Source organism: Hylobates moloch, unplaced genomic scaffold (genome assembly GCF_009828535.3).
Source record: "Hylobates moloch isolate HMO894 unplaced genomic scaffold, HMol_V3 SCAFFOLD_16, whole genome shotgun sequence".
Taxonomy (NCBI): domain Eukaryota; kingdom Metazoa; phylum Chordata; class Mammalia; order Primates; family Hylobatidae; genus Hylobates; species Hylobates moloch.
In genome coordinates, this window is record NW_026652291.1 from 24419228 (window position 1) to 24436449 (window position 17222).

General features: G+C 41.8%; 1 protein-coding gene and 1 pseudogene across 3 annotated transcripts in view; both read right to left on the minus strand.

Annotated features, from left to right (window-relative positions):
• The window catches only part of TSHR (thyroid stimulating hormone receptor), a 175024-nt gene that overhangs the window by 140986 nt on the left and 16816 nt on the right, over positions 1 to 17222 (minus strand). The window lies entirely within an intron of this gene.
• Positions 6594 to 7709, minus strand: LOC116810053 (G protein-coupled receptor associated sorting protein 3-like; annotated as a pseudogene).

Consider the following 17222-nt stretch of genomic DNA (forward strand, 5'->3'; position numbering starts at 1 on the left):
TATAGAGTCTCTCTGTCACCAGGCTGGAGTGCAGTGGCATGATCTCGGCTCACTGCAACCTCTGCCTCCTGGGTTCAAGGGATTCTCCTGACTCAGCCTCCCTCCCACTGGGCATGTGCCACCACGCCCAGCTAATTTTTGTATTTTTAGTAGAGACAGGGTTTCACCATGTTGGCCAAGATAGTTTTGATCTCTTGACCTCGTGATCTGCCTGCCTCGGCCTCCCAAAGTGCTGGGATTACAGGTGTGAGCCACCACGCCCAGCCCATTTTTATATTGATTTAGAATTTATGATTAGCTTGCATATCTTTTTTTAAAATTATCAAAACAATTCTGGTAGATAAATGGGGCTAGTAAATAGTCCCCAGTTTATAGGAGAACCAGAGGCTTAGAGCATTTAAGTGATCCAGCAAATGAAAAGCACCTTTTATCCTTTTAAAGTAAACCAGAACAAAGTGGTCCTATCTTTCTGGTCCCACACTTATTTTCCAAGATTCTCCAGAAATTTCACCTAGTGCCCTCAGATATGTATGACTGAATCACTTTAGCATCAAGAGACGTAATCCCTCCAGGCTTGTCGGTGTGAATTCACTTAAGGCAACTTTGCCACTGCTAGGTCAGCAGGTCTTGGTCTGCAGGACACCTTTCCAAGTTTGAAGTCTATGAACAGAACTTCCCTAGGCCCTTCTATTATCCCTTGTTATTATCTGGTAACTTTACAATGTCTTTTGGCAGTCAGCTTAGCCATCACTCTTCCTTTCCTCTTGACTGGGATGTAAAATGTCTCCTTTATGTTGAATTTTATCTCCAATTCCCAGACTTTTTTCCTCTCTCTTCTCCAATATCTGACGATAAAATTTGGAAAGAATGGTTGCGTTCATAATAAAATGAAGCAAAATTCTTGGACATGTCACCATTAATTGCTTTCCAATTTTGCCCTTTCTTTACAAAAATTTGTTTCTTTATTTCCTCTTTTAAAACAAACCTGAGTTATACAACATCTGGGCTGGAATTTCTGCTGAAGAAAAATATTCAGAGGCTCTTGAAGGGTGTCCAAGTTTTCAAGGCTTTTTTTAAGTAGGTAAAACCACTTGTCTGAAAGAAAGAATTCTTCCCCCCACTTAGGTGTTTTTTGTCATGTGCACTGGTGAACAACTTGCATTTAGGGTGTGAGTCATGGATTATTTTGCCCTATCTTGAGTAATTTAATTAGAAGAGTTTATAGTTCTTTTAATGTAGAATCATAACATCATATGAGAAAACATTGATATCTGATGATTTTTAAAAGTCATATATAGATTTGCACATTATTCTTAAGAGAGAAAAATCAGAACTTATTCAAGCTGTACTTTAATCATTCTCTTCATGAATGTCACTGTTAACTTGCACAAAACATTTAAAAATTATCTGTTTTGGCCAGGCACAGTGGCTCATGCCTGTAACCTCAGCACTTTGGGAGGCCGAGGTGGGTGGATCACCTGAGGTCAGGAGTTCGACACCAGCTTGGCCAACATGGTGAAACCCCATCTCTACTAACAATACAAAAATTAGCCAGGAGTGGTGGTGGGTGCCTGTAATCCCAGCCACTGGGAAGGCTAAGGCAGCAGGCGGAGGTTGAGACTGTGCCATTGCGCTCCGGCCTGGACAACAAGAGCGAAACTCCGTCTAAAAAAAGAAAAAAATTTCTGTTTCAGCCTGTCTCTTAAAGAAAGCCACCACCAGTTTTGTGTTTCCAGCATCAATGGATTTCAAAAGCCAACATAGTAACAATCTCAAGTAACAGCGTTAAGTAACAGGTGTAGGTTCAAAGCTTTTTTTATCGGACATATCTTACTTGCATCCTCTTCCACTCTGGACTCAACCGAGGAACCTTCCCACAGGGCATGGAATCTGGCTTTCCAAAGAGCCATCAAAGGGGCCAGATGACAGAACTGGAAGTGCAGGGGAGTAACTTTGATGGGTGGGAAAAAGGATATGAGAAGATATGGGGACAGTAAATTGCTTATTATGAACTGCCCCAAGGCATGGGTCCATATAGCCTGTCCACAGATACCTTGCTTGGATGTACAGACCACTTGCCACATTCTCTGCTGGGTTTCCAGGTTCGCTGGAAAGCAGTAGTCACTGCATTGCCCCTTAGCCCTTCCTGCCTTTTCTTTCTCCTTACTCTCACATCAGCAAGTAATCTCTGCCTCACACTGTTTTCCAGGGAACTCTGGCTAAAAATATCTATTAACCAGTACATTAAATGTTCATTTCAATCCAGTATAGCTTTTGTGAACCTACTATATGAAAGGCGCTACATTGGACATTATAAGGGAATTAAAGCTGAGTAAAATTTAATCCTTGACTTTTGGCACTAATTGTCTGGAAGAGAAGCTAAAACAATTGCATAGGCGGCATAGCTCTGGAAAACAATTCAGGAGAGTTGGGTTCTAGGTCTGGCTCCATTGGCCACTGGCTGATATTTAATCTTGAGCAAGACATTTACTCTTTCTGGGTCTCAGTTCCCTTAGCTGTAAAATACAGGGTTGTCTTAGGTAACCTCTAAAGTGTCTTCCACAACTAAAATCCAATGATTTTATAAATTTAGTCGAACAGAAGCGAGACTAAAGTGCAATCCACATGCTATGGGAACCCAGGACTTAAGGATTTGGGAAGCCTTTGGGAAGAATAAGGCATTTGATCTGAGACTTGAAGGATTTGTAGGATTTTGATAGGCAGGGAGCAGATGAGCATTTCAAGCAGAAAGAAAAGCATAAACAAAGAAGTGTAAAAGGAAGATTGCAACGTGCATTCAGGAGAGCTGTGAATTGTCCAGTTTGGTTGTGGCAAGGCGTAAATTAAGTTATCTAAATTAAAGAGGTTGGTAAATCAGAAATGGAAGATGTCGACTGCCATGTTAAAAATTTGAGCTTTAACAGATATTCATTGACCCAACATATCTATGGAACACCTACTATGAGAGAGTGAGTGAGGTGCCGAGAACATAGAAATAAAGAAAATATAGTTGCTGCCCTCAAGAATCCTCAAGGGGCTTATAAGCAGTGGGCAGGGAAGTGGTAACCACAAGTGAAGCTAGTGTAAAAAATACTGTAACAAATGAAACTGAAGTGGAGGGAAGGGAAGTGTGGGGCATTTCAAGGTGCAATTAACATAAAAGAGGCAGAGGAGGAGTCAATGATAACAGAAGTAAGGACAAAGGGAAAAAGAGAAGCATAAGTAGTTTTGTTAACAGAAAGGTGAGTTCATTTTGGATGCTGAATTTGAGGTGCTCCCAGACAACTAGACAGAAATGTCTAACTGGTAGAAAAAATACTGGTGTGTGGCTAGCTTGAGATGTTGGCGCAAGTGATCTGAGTATATTCTGTGAGTGACTCATAGGTCTGGAGAGATGTGTCAAGAAAGAAAATATAGACAGAAAAGAAGATCAAGGGGAGTAGTTTGGGGGAATGCCCACATTAAACAGTCAGAAAAAGTAGGAGGTGTGGACCAAGAAGACAGATTCAAACTATCAGAGATGTTCGACAATCAGCACAAAGGATGTCGAAGGATGAAAGAATTTCAAGGAAGATGAGAGGGGTGAATTAAATCAGAGGCTCCTCAAGCTTAGCGGACCAAATGTATCCAAATCAGTTGAGACATGTATTTAGAATATGGAATTTGTGCCTACACGGATCCTTAAGAAACTGTTAACAAGGATTGCCTTAGGAGAGGAAATGTAAGGAAACTAAGGGGAAGTGATATGGTTTGGATCTGTGTCCCTGTCCAAATCTCAGGTCCAATTGTAATCCTCAGTGTTGGAGGTGGGGCCGGGTGGGAGGTGATTAGATCATGGTGGGTAGATATCCCCTGTTGTGCTGTTCTCATGATAGTGAGTGAGCTCTCATGAGATCTGGTCATTTAAAAGTGTGTGGCACTTCCCCACCCCCTTCCTCCACGCCTACTTCCCCTTCACCTTCTGCCATAATTGTAAGTTTCCTGAGGCTTCCCCAGAAGCCAAGTAGATGCCAGCATCATGCTTCCTGTACAGGTTGCATAACTCTGTGCCAAATAAGCCTCTTTTCTTTATCAATTACCCAGTCTCAGGTATTGCTCTATAGCTTGTAAGAACACTTATACAGGAAGGGTGGATTTAAGTATTGTTTAAATTTTTACCCAATGCATGATTTACCTAACTGAATAAATACATTTAAATTAAAGTTCAAATGGGAGTTTGGATTTTAATGCTCACAATAGGTCAAAAGAGACCTCTACCTCAGACCTAAAAGGTGAGAATTTTCGGGAAGGGGGCCCAGGAAACAGTATTTTTAAGTTGTCCTGGCAATTTTAATCTGTTGTCAAATTTGAAGACTCCTAGAGTAGATAATTTCTAATAGAACTTCAAGTTCTTAGAATAAAGTGTTGTGGCTAAGTAGGAAAGGGATGGGCAATATTTTCTTATACAGAGATCATCCAGAAGACTTGAGAGGGCCTTGTATCAATGGGATGGCAAGTTTTGGTAGAAGGCTGGAGGCAGCAGAAGTCAGTATGAAAGGAATGAGGAACAAATAGATGATGAAGAAACAGCGGCAGTGAAGAATATAAGAAAGAAAGGAAGATACTAGTATCTGAGGCATAGCAACATCAAGCAACAAGGTTAGCATTGACGATGTAAGCTAATTGAGGAACTAGTCTGCCAGCTACCAGAAGGGGGCAATAGAGAGCTTTCAGAGCTGCGTGACCCGATGGAGAAATCCCAGGAGTGAATTGAGCTGTCAATTAAAAGCATGGGATGCAATAAAAAGGTTTTGTTTTTTAATTTTTTAAAAAGTGTGGGATGCAGCATAAGACTTGAATCAAGCCTAAAACATAATTAATGCTTAAAACATAATTAATGTAAGAAAATCGAAATAGGGTTGAAGTATAGAAACAAGCAAAGGATTCAGGGAGTCACCGGGAAGTAATCAAATCAGCCATGAGTCATAAGTGCAGACATCAGGAAAGAGCCAGAGTGCTTTAGCAAATTGCCTCATGGGGGACCAATATTCCTATGGAACTGGCATCTGGGAAGCACCAGGATTGCTTTGGCTGGCTTTTAAAAGAGCTTATAAATGCAGGAATGGTAAACTGTGTAATATTTGACAGAAGGAGTTATAGAATACAATCCTTAGATCCAGGAAACTAGGGAAGGTATTACTGTTTCCTTTTTTCCCTTGTTTTTAAGGATACAGGAGGCTTGAGATAATTTACATACAGAGGAGAACAAACTTGAGAAAAAGGAAAGGTGGATAGTGCATGAGTGTTGGGAAAAACAGGCTGATAATTGAATTTTCTTAAAGGATACTGACAATTCTCAAGTACTTTCTGAAGCAACTGTGTTCAGCAATAATAATCTTGTTTCTGCAATGTGGTGGACTTTGTGCAAGACACTGTGGAATAACTAATCAGAAGGACATGCTTTACCATTTTCTCATAACTTACAATCTTGAAGATGATACAGACAAATTAACATATAATTAAAATAGTGTGATAGAATGATAGAATGGGGCCGGGAGTGGTGGCTCACGCCTGCAATCCCAGCCCTTTGGGAGGCCAAGGTGGGCGGATCACCTGAGGTCAAGTGTTTGAGACCAGGCTGGCCAACACGCTGAAACCCCATCTCTACTAAAAATGCAAAAATTAGCAGGGAGTGGTGGTGGGCGCCTGTAATCCCAGCTACTTGGAAGGCTGAGGCAGGAGAATCGCCTGAACCCAGGAGGGAGAGGTTACAGTGAGCCAAGACTGTGCCATTATACTCCAGCCTGGGCAACAAGAGCGAAACTCGGATAGATCGGAAGAGCGTCGGGGTAGAACATGAAAGCATGATGAAATAAAAAATGGAATAGCTACGTATAATAGCTATTTTTGAGATTTGAGAAAAGTTAGAGAAAGCCTGGAGAAACTAATGTCTAATTTTATCGTAAAGTTAACAGTGTAGGTTCTATTTCTCTCTCTCTCTCTCTCTCTATCTATATTTTTTACCAACTCTCTTCAATACCCAATATAGTCCCCAAGACAATAAATACCTGGACAATGAATAATCTAGGAACTGAAAGATGAAGTCTGCATAATCCCCAAACCTTCCCACTATGACCACTGATAAATGTTAGATAAAACATAACAATTATTTCAAATGAATAGCTGAACTCTCTAGAACTCCAAGAACTCCCCAGATATTATGAAAGAACTGAAAACAGTAACAAGCTCTGTGAGTGCTCAAGAGGTAGAAAGATGATCATGGGGAAGGAATCGCCAGCCGCAGGATCCTGGGTGTTTGGATTTTAATGCAGACACTAGGTAAGAAGAGATGTCAGCACATGTGACAGGCAGAGTTGGAATTAAGATATTGCTACAAAATTAGGAATGTCAAAGTGCTATACACTTAATGAAAATGTGAGTCAGCAAAAATCTTCCTACTGACCAAAGTTTGTATATCCCTTGTATATATTCTATTTTGTCGTTGTTGTTGTTGTTGTAGAGGCATATTTATTGACATGCAAAGATGTTTACAATACACAACTGGGGGGAAGCAAGTTACATACATATTTACAGTATGATCTTGTTTTAGTTTCTTAACTGTCAGAAAACCTCAAAGATGTTTCATTAATAAACTCTTGGGCAAATGGGTGAACGTTATGGATACCCATTGCAATCTGTGCTCTTTTATGAACAAGAGGATCAGTAGTTGACTTAAGTAAGCTAACAAGTTGTTCAAATTCCTCAGAGTCCACATAGCGTTCCATTTTGCAAGGGCAAGCAAATGGCTTAATCCCATTTACCTCCCTAATCCTGATTTGGTGTCTAATCTCATCTGTGGTCTGGATGCAAGGGTTGGAACCAAAAGGACACTCAGGGATGGGCTGTGAGCATGAGTGAGTGTTCCTAGAAGGGCAGGCTGTTGCCACAGGCAAAGAATAGGCATTTTCTTCAGCTGAGGCCAAAACAGTATATGAAGGAGGGCTTGCCTCAGGTGCCTGGGATCTAATCTGAACACTGCTGGAGTTACAGCAGGGGCTTTGGGCCAGATAGTTACCTCAGACCAGTCCTTGGGCCTATTTTTTTTTTTTTTCATTAATTTCATCCACAGGCTGAGATCTAACTATCCTACTCACAGATTTAGGATTAGGGTCAAAACTAGCATCATCTCCTTCCCAAAACCAGTTCCCAATGACATTCTCTTCCTCCTCTTCCTCAGCCCCAGACCTAGGTTTGCAACTGGCCCCAGCCACAGGCTCCAACTCCTCAGCACAGACCTGGGCACCAATTTCAGGTTTGTCATTCTTAGCACCGGAATGATTACCAGCCTCTTCTCCATTTCCAAACCAGGAATTGATAGTGGCCTCTTCCTCAGCCCAGACCCAGGTGTCAATACCAGCCCCATTTTTACATGTGGAGCTGGTGGACTCATTCCCAGCCTTGGGACTGAAATCTCCAGTGGCTTTGCCCAGAGCCTTAGGCTCTGACAGGGGCTCCTTCCTTCATCTCGGCACCGACCTTGTTCTTAGACACTGCCTTCATCTCTGCCACTGCATCTGTCGGAGACCCTGTCTTGTCTTTTGCTTTGGCCCAGGTATTGGCTACAGGCCTAACCACACCTGTAGCCTCCCTCTCTTCTCCAGCTTTAGCTTGTATAGCAGCCTCTTTTCCGTTTTGGCCTGGGCTCTTGTCTTATTCTTAGTCCCAGTCATGGTCGAAGCCCAGTTACTTGGCCCTGTCCATCTTGGCCTTGGTTCTCAATGTGTGCTAGGTTGATGTCTTAATACTCTTTCACTGGGTCAGGGAAAAACTTGGTAGTGAGAGTTAGAGTCAACTTTCAGTTCAGCAGTCACTATGTTCTCTTGCCAAACATGCAGCCTCTGTCGATACAGAGGGCAGAGGCACGCTTGGGCTAGGGAAGAATGATTGTTCCCTAGTGCAGACCTGCTGAAGCTGATGGTGTTCCGACAATCCAAAGCCACCACAGCCACCAGCGGTGATGGGCCTTGGATCCAAATGAATAGTTTTTGTTCTCTTTCTTAGTTAACTTCCTAGTGAACAGCTACCTACAGATCTCTACAGGAACCTAGAAAGGAACAGACCTCATCACCACCTATGTCAGCCTGCTCACCATAGCAGGGGTCCTCAGAAGATGCTATCCTTCCCACAGAAGAAGAGTCCTCTAGCTAGAGAAGAGTCCCAGCCTTCACAGGCCCAGGGCCCAGGTCGTCAGCCTCCCATCCTCTCCTCTGTTGTCCTCTGGCTGCTCCTCACTTGGATTTCCACTGCTTTCCCCCTCCCCGATCTGAATGGCAAAGAAGAGTCCCTCCCCCGACGCCACTGCATCAAACTCAATATTCTATTTTTAAAAAAGCCTTCTTGAGAATCTGGAACCATGCACTTGCCCATAAACTTGTGTGTTTTGGTTGGCATTTAAACTACTGGATGGCTGAGACACCTCCCAAGCTGAGATAGTATAATAAAATATATCCCTGAGCAGTGAAATCCCTGATGTTGCTATTGGAAACAAATGTGGAACTCCCCTTGAGCCATTTTCTCAATGATAAATGAGTTTATAATCCTAAATTATAAAATAAAAAGGTAACAATTCACCATGAAAAAGCCATTAAGATCTCACAATTTTCAAACTGACACCCCGAAGAATTACAGAGAATAGAATGATTTCAAAGTGATTACAAATTAAGTTTTTTTAAAGTAATTCAAGACATAAAAGACATGATCAAAACCACAAAAATGAACAGATATATGAAACAGAACTGACAACTGAAATATAACAGAAATGGATTAGACAGAAGAGTAGTCAGCTGAAGAATAGTGGCCTGGAAATGTATGTAAAGTTAAGAAACTAGATAAAATGTAGCACAGAGAGATATCATATTAGAAAACATAAAAAAGAAGTTAAAAGGCAAGAATGAAAGATGGATGATCCAACTTACATCTAATAGGACTCACATGAGAAAAGAATAGAGGAAATGAGGACAGACAATATTAAAGGGATAATGGCTAAGAACTTCTCATTCAAACTAGAACAATGAATTCAAAGCAGGGTAAATAAAAATTCATCAATATCTACACATATTACAGGAAAACTGTTAAATATTAAAGACCAAGAGACCTTAAAAGCAAATAAAAGTCAAAGATGAAAGCATCAAGAGAAAGATAACTGAGCTGGTGGCAGATTTCTTAACAGCAAGAGAGGGTACAAAAACAATAAAATTGTATCTTAATCCCTGTGTGGGGAGAGAAGGAAAAGGTGGGTAGTGGCAGAGCTTTGGCTGTTGCTGTAACATTTTATTTATTTAAAAAATAAAAGGGAAAGCTAAGTTAAAGCCAATTGTTAACTTCTGGTTAATTTTGATGATAGCACATAGTTATCTGTATTGCTATTTTTGTGCTTTCATATGCATTAAAGATGGAAAAGGGTTAATTATAGAAAAAAACGAGAGTGGAAATAAAGAATATTCCCATAAAAAGGAATAGCTTGTGCAAGCAATAAGAGCAGCAGAGTGAATGACACATTCTAGGGTGTAAAAATAGTTCGAAGTGGCTGAAATAAAATTCTAGAATATAAAAATAGTTCAAAGTGGCTGAAATAATAGAAGTGACTGAAGTGGAGGGAAACTAGTAAAAGATCTGCCTGCAAAGAGGAGCAAGCAGGGCCAGATCACGGGGCCTTCATAAACCATGTGAAGAGTCTGAAATTTTCTGAAGAGCAATGGAAGCCAATAGCGTAGTTTACTCAAGGGACCGAGACCCCATCCGCAGCACAGGCTGATCACCCTGACTGCTATGTTTAGCAAGAACAAAAGAAACTCCATTTCCATTCAGGTGGAAAAAAATGTTAGTGGTGAGAACTCAGATGAAAACAAATGAAATGGAGAGAGATTCAAGATATATTTAGACTAGAAATAATTAATAATGGATTTGATATCAGGGATGAGTGAGAAGAAAGTATCAAGAATAATCCTATGTGTCTGTTTTTCTTTGTCTTTAAATACTGATTTTATGTTTTTAGTTTTCTCTTATTTTTAATTAGCACATATTTTTGGAACATGATATGCTGTTTTTATACATGTATACATTGTGTAATGATCAAATCAGAGTAATTCACAAATCCATCACCTCAAACATTTATCATTTCTTTGTGGTGAGAACATTCAACATCATCTCTTCTAGCTATTTGGAAATATACAATACATTATTGTTAACATAGTCACCCTACTGTGCAATAGAACATCAGAATTTATTCCTCCTACCTAACTGTAACTTTGTACCCGTTGACCAACCTCTCCTCATTTCTTCCTCTCCTTACCCTCTGCACAGCCTTTGGTAACCACTATTCTACTCTCTGCTTCTATGAGATCAATGTCGTTAGACTCCACATATGCATGATGTTAGACTCCACATATGCATGATGCTTCTATGAGATCAATGTTGTTAGACTCCACATATGCATGAGATCATGCAGCATTTGTCTTTCTGTGTCTGGCCAATTTCACTTAACATGATGTCCTCCAGGTTAATCCATGTTGTTGCAGATGACTATGCTGCTTTGAGCATCTGGGTAACTGATGGATCCATTCACTGAGATGGGTATACAGATAGTTTTGGCCAAGAAGATAATAACATCACCTTTGGAAATGTTAAATATAAGGACACCGAATGATATTTTAGTGAGCAATTGGATGAAATAAGTTTAGTGCTCAGAAAAGAGACCTGGCTTAGAGATCTGAAATTCAAATTCATTAGAATCTCATTAGATGTATGAATGGGAGTAGGTGAGGCTGGAGAAGTGTGGCATGAGATAAGAACCTCAAAACCATCCAGCATCATTTAAATGATAGGTAGAGGAAGAAAGAGAAGCTGGTACAGAAAGGAAGATGTGCAAACAGAGAAGATGAAAAAGAAAATGGGTATGGCAGCCACAGACATTCACCACTCAGATCTCCCTCCAGGAAACAGCTTTCTGTGTAACTGTCAGGAGGCAGTTAGCTGCCAGCCTCCATCTGCAGCACCTGCAGGAACTGTCACAGTGTTTTAACCAAGGCTCTACTCTTCCTGGGAAGCCCATAGCCCAGGGCTGAGCATGGCAGCGGCTCTAGAGACTGGCCTCTATGCCCGATGTGGGTTCCTCTAACAGGCAGTCTTTGCTCTAGAGCTCCGCATTGGTTTGGCCAAGACTTTGTCAGATCTGTAGCACAGTCTGGGGCTCTCCCCCTTTATCTTTCACAGATGTTATCTTTCAATGAACCACTTGCCCTCCTAACTCTGTCTGAGCCTCTGCTTCCCAGAATAACTGAACTGACACAGTTGGTACTGGAATTGGTCTGAGAAAGCAGGAGGTAAAATGGGGTTTTGGGAGCAGATCACTTCCTGAAAGCTGGTAATGAGGATCCTGTTCTGGGTGGCACAGGGGGCACAGATAGTCTCTGGCACAAGGTGGCAGCCCAATTACTAAAAACTTTAATCAATGATGGCGTGGAAGAAAGTTCTGTGAGAGAACTTTCCTGGCCTGTGCAATGTTCATGCTTTAGAAAAGTGCATGTGTATGTGTGTGTGTGTGTGTCTGTGTGTGTTGGAGGGATGTTGTTGAGGAGGAGGCAAGGAAGATGAAGGAAAGCAATGAATACAAGGATGAAGGAATTAGCTGGATTTTTGTGAAGTTTGAAGCTACTACAGACAGCTAATGCTGAGATAAAGTTGACAGCAACTGACAAACAAGTGAACACTGTATGAGAAGGCCTATATCTGGTCCAAGGGGATATTAGAAAGAGCTGAAGACTAAACTCAGAACTTACAGTTAAGAGTTGTTATACTTTTGTTTATATCTAAGAAAATGGACAAATAAGCTGTGATTTATTCATTGAATCAAATAGTGTAGAAAGATTGCTTCGCCCATGTTTCAGTTAACATGGAAGTCTGTCAACTTGGAATAGGGCCTGAGCAGGACTTTGCAGCACCAGGCTGTGGTACAAGCAGCCCTGCCTCTTGGGCCATATGATCTCATAGACTCTATTGTGTTGGAAGAGTGAAAAGTGAAAAAAGAGGTAGTGTGGTGTGGAGTTTATGGCAAGCCTTCATGGAAGAATCAAAATACAGTACTCTGGAGTTCTAGAGTGAGTCCACACCATCTGCAGTGCAGAAAAACATCTCTTGGGGTGCTACTGAGCCCTATTTGAGACTGAATATTTGACCCTGGAAGCCAGTAACTATGCATTCTAAACTGCCCCTTGTGAGCTGAGCTCTGCAGAACACATTAAGTCAGAATGTCAGGCAGACTCAGCAGCAATTTGTCTAGTGGAAAGTGGTGTACCAGGGATCAAACCTGAGCAGTACAACAGGGATCACGTGGCCACTTTATGACACCTTGAGCCATTTCTTCCTGGAAGGGCCTGTGAATTATTGTCATGGTAGTAAACATTTATTCTCGATAACTGTTTGCCTTTCTTACCTACAAAGTCCCAGGCAGCTCTACTAGCTGGAGGATTTGAAAGTGATCCACAGACATAGAATTCCATATAACACAGCATCCGACCATGAGAGACACACTTCACAGAGGAGGAGACGAGTGAGCCTGTGACCATGGGATCCTCTGGTTTTATCACATACCACATAATCCAGAGGCAGGTAGCTCTATAGAGCAACGCAAGAGCCTACCAAAGGCACAACTGGAATGCCAATTTGTAGGCAATTGCCTACATCATGGCATCTGCTATGGTGGGGTATCATCACGTAGGCTAGACACTGAGTCACAAACCTCTATATGGATGTTATCCCAATTAGGAAGAATATATGGGTCTGGGAACCATTGGGCAGAAGCAGAAGAGAGTCCACTTATCACATTCGATGATTCGCTGAAAGAGTCTGTGTTTCCTCTTCCTATAATACTAGGCTCTGTGGAGAACTCAGGCTATGACTGCACTCAGGGCTTCTTGTATACAGAGACCAGCAGGCTAAAGGAGAAGTCAGTATCTTGTTAGGAGTAACTGACCCTGATCAGGATCAAGAAGCAGGGCTGCTATTACACAATGAGGACAGGGAGAAATATATTTGGAACTCAGATGATCCAGTTGGACATACTTGCTCAATTGTGACTATAGACAAACAAGTGCAATAACCCCAGCCTAAGAAAAGTGTGGTTACTATGGGTTCAGGCCCTCAAAAATAAAAGCTTTGATCATATCAGCAGATAAGTCATCAAGACCAGCAGAGGTGAAAGCTGAGGGGGAATTTAAAATGAACAGTGGGAGAGAGATGATAAGTACCAACTGTGATCCCAGACAGACCAACTACAGCAACAGGGGTCCGACTACTCCCTAAGTTACCTCTTTCAAGTTTCTCCTCAGGAAGACAGGCCCACTGGAATCCTGGATAATCTGTTCCCCAAAGGTATGTGGAGAAGCAGATCTATATCTTGCAAGGGGTGGGCTGTGGCTGTTGTGGAAGTGAGGGCTTCATTTAAGAATGTACTTGCTCACGCCTGTAATCCCAGCACTTTGGGAGGCCGAGGTGGGCAGATCACAAGGTCAGGAGATTGAGACCATCCTGGCTAACATGGTGAAACCCCGTCTCTACTAAAAATACAAAAAAATTAGGCGGGTGTGGTGGCGGGTGCCTGTAGTCCCAGCTACTCGGGAGGCTGAGGCAGGAGAATGGCGTGAACCCGGGAGGCGGAGCTTTCAGTGAGCCGAGATTGTGCCATTGCACTACAGCCTGGGCAACAGAGTGAGACCCTGTCTCAAAAAAAAAATGCATTTGCTGTTAAGCTGCAAGGAGTGCAGTTGGCACACCTAACCAGCTCAGTATCCTCCCCATTATGCAACAGCAGCCCTGCCTCCTGTGCTTCTCAGAAGACCCAAACTAAGGCACCAGGCAATCAAGGAGTGTGATGTGGAGAAAACCAAGGGAAGCAGTCAGCAGTGACAAAAGCTACTGAGCATTTGACTTAGGAAAGGTTCTAAAATGTCCTTTGGATTTTGCAACAAAGGTTGTTAACATGACTTTGGCAAGACCTTTTTCAATTGAGTAATAGGGGCAAAAGCCAGATTGCACCAAGCTAAATGGTGAATGGGGAGTAAAAAAATCAGAAGAGCAACATGAGAAAGCTCCTTATGAACATTTAGCTGTGAAGGGAAGGATAGAGGCAGGGAAGGAGCGGTAGGTGGATGCAAATGTGAGAACTATGGAGTGAAATTTTTTTAGAGGAAAGATACTTGAGTGTGTTTAGATAGCTGTGAAAAGCATCTGAGCGAGTAGGAGAGGGAGGAGAAAGTCAAAATAGGGTGAGGAAACCAAAAGAACATGGATGTAGGTGGAGGGACTCATCTTGTATTGCTACAAAAGTGGAGAAGAAAAGGATGGGTGTAGATTCTTTTAAACGAAATACTTCATTTGTGTTGCTTTGTTTTATAGTCAAGTTCTTTCAGAATCCCTGTACAATACATTTGTGTTCTTCAAAATATGTGACAAACAATAACCTCCCATAGTCTTACTCTGCTGAATGGGGAAGGTTATCCCTGAATAGGAAGAGCTTCATGAACATTTGAACAATGATGTCCTTGCTCTTCCTAACAGTTCTCTGAAATAGGACAGGACCATCTTACAGTTTTCCTTTAATAGATACAAAAGGTAAGACACAGAATGATTAAGTGCCTTGCTAAGATGCTTAGGACTTATGGAAGATCTCCTGAATTCCACTGTCCATTTCTACTTACCACTCTTACTGTGTAAGTGGTCTTTTCACATAGTCACGCAATAATTTCCCTGAATTCAGTGGAAAACTGTCCTCTGCTCTTCACCACGACTTTTAGCTGACATAGCTTTATACCAGAAATTTTTCCTCTCTATTTTGCTGCTGTTGATACTGAAGATATTGGATACAATACAAAAAGAAAGCACAATCCCTCCAAGCCACCCTAATTTTTGGTCATGAAATACATACTTTCTGTAAAGTGCCAAGTTTCTTATGAGTAAAAGGAATCCTTCATAAGTACATTAGACCTTCTATTATCACACAGAACTGAATCAGACAGAGCCTTGAAAGATTCTTTCATGCTTCGTAAAGCACATTTCAGAGCTTCTGGCTTTGTTGTTTTAGATTCCAGGGATTGAGGGTGGTTGGGAAATGGCAATTTGGTTACGCTACCTAAGGCCAACCAAGCATTAAATACGGGCATCTGGAGGGTTTGGCAATACTAACAGGATTTTCAGCCAAACTCTGACACAGAACAGATAAATCCTTCTTACAGATTTATGGGCTCTATTGGCACAGAGACCCCCCCTAGTTAGAATTTCAGTCCCTTTACCCTACTGGGAATGAATATATCTGGAAGAAGATGAGAACTCTTGGAAGTCTTTAAAATGTCCCCTTTGAAAAGTAGACAAATGTTGCTCTTCCTAATAAAGCTGTGCCACCCTGATGCCAAACAGCTGCTGGATGGTCCCTGCATGGAAGCTTGCCCTCCACAAATTGATATAATGCTCACACCGAGGGTTAAATCAGGCCACATCTGACAGGCTCTCAGACCTACTACTGCATTCGTAATAATAGCTAACCTGTGATCAAGGCGTATTCTGTTACATCATGCTACCAGCATTAGCTCATGAGCTCTGTATAATCACTCAATGTGGGGAGAGCAGATTTTACAGATCTTACTAGTTTGTTCATCCTGTGAATTGTGTAAATAGAATCTCCCACACAGGGTGATGGTGGGAGATAAGAATTATACCACACCTCTTCTGCCTCCACATCTAAAGCAGGTTGGGGAAAAATAACTGAGAAGTAAGCTCTGGTAAACATAAGGTGAAGAATAATTTATGTCTCTCATTTAAACGTTTTCTAATTCACAGCAAATTTTCTTCCTTGGCACATTGGTTAAATTTGTTAATGGAGATAGAAAAAAGGTATAGAAGCCAATATTATTATAAGAAACATCGATATAAATAGGATATCGTTTGAATTGTTCTTCAGCTTCCTTATAACAGAGAAAAGCCCTTTGCATGAATATCGACTCATAAAAGAGTTATGAATAATGGCTTCATGCATTGCTATTAAGTCACCGCTTTCTAGAAATGTTGCCTAAGATTGCCATGAGATCCAGAAGGGATAAATGCATAGTGTTCCTCTGCCAACTGGCTACAAACAGCCTCCTTCACAAGATGGAAACTCTTAAAACCTTTCGACGCAGGAAAGTATGTTTTGTAGCTCTAAGCCTCTGAGAATAAGCACACAGATTTTTTTTTTTTTTTTTTTTTTGAGGCAGAGTCTTGCTGTCGCCCAGGCTGGAGTGCAGTGGCAGGATCTCGGCTCACTGCAAGCTCCGCCTCCCGGGTTCACGCCATTCTCCTGCCTCAGCCTCCCGAGTAGCTGGGACTACAGGCGCCCACCACCTCGCCCGGCTAATTTTTTGTATTTTTAGTAGAGACAGGGTTTCACTGTGTTAGCCAGGATGGTCTTGATCTCCTGACCTCATGATCTGCCTGCCTCGGCCTCCCAAAGTGCTGGGATTACAGGCGTGAGCCACCGCATCCGGCCGAGTACATAGACTTTTTGATGTTCAGATTTTTGTATCTAAGGTATAAGGTATTAGAGCATGGAATGGGGCTGCTATCTACATTGATGTGTTAGAAATGAACCTGTCCAAAAATTGCTGCAAGCTTTAGCCAGGCCTGTTTACATCTGTTTTCCCTTTGGGTCACTTGTCTGATTGCCCATACTCTTTGTCAGCCTACAATGTAGATGAAACTTGAAAGCATTATGCTAAGTGAAAGAAGTCAGATACAAAGGTCACATATGGTAGGATTCCATTTACATAAAATATCCAGAATAGGTAGACCCATGTGGACGGAGAGCAGATTCCTGGTTTCCAGGGGCTGGGAGGAGAGGGGAATGGGGAATGACTGCTTAATCGGCATGAGCTCCCCTTTGAGATGATGAAAATAGTTTGGAACTAGATACAGGTGCTGGCTGTACACTATTGTGAATGTACTCTGTGCCACTGAACGGTAGGTATACTTGAAAATGGTTAATTTTATGTTGTGTGAATTTCACATCACCTGAGAGAGGGGTGGGGGGGAGAGGGAGAGAAAACAGACCAGATTTAGCAAGATAGCCATGGAATAGTAGAAGGAGGTTTGGATTTAGAGTTAGGAGACATGAATTTGAATTCTTACTCTTTCACTTACTGGCTGTGACATAAAAGTCA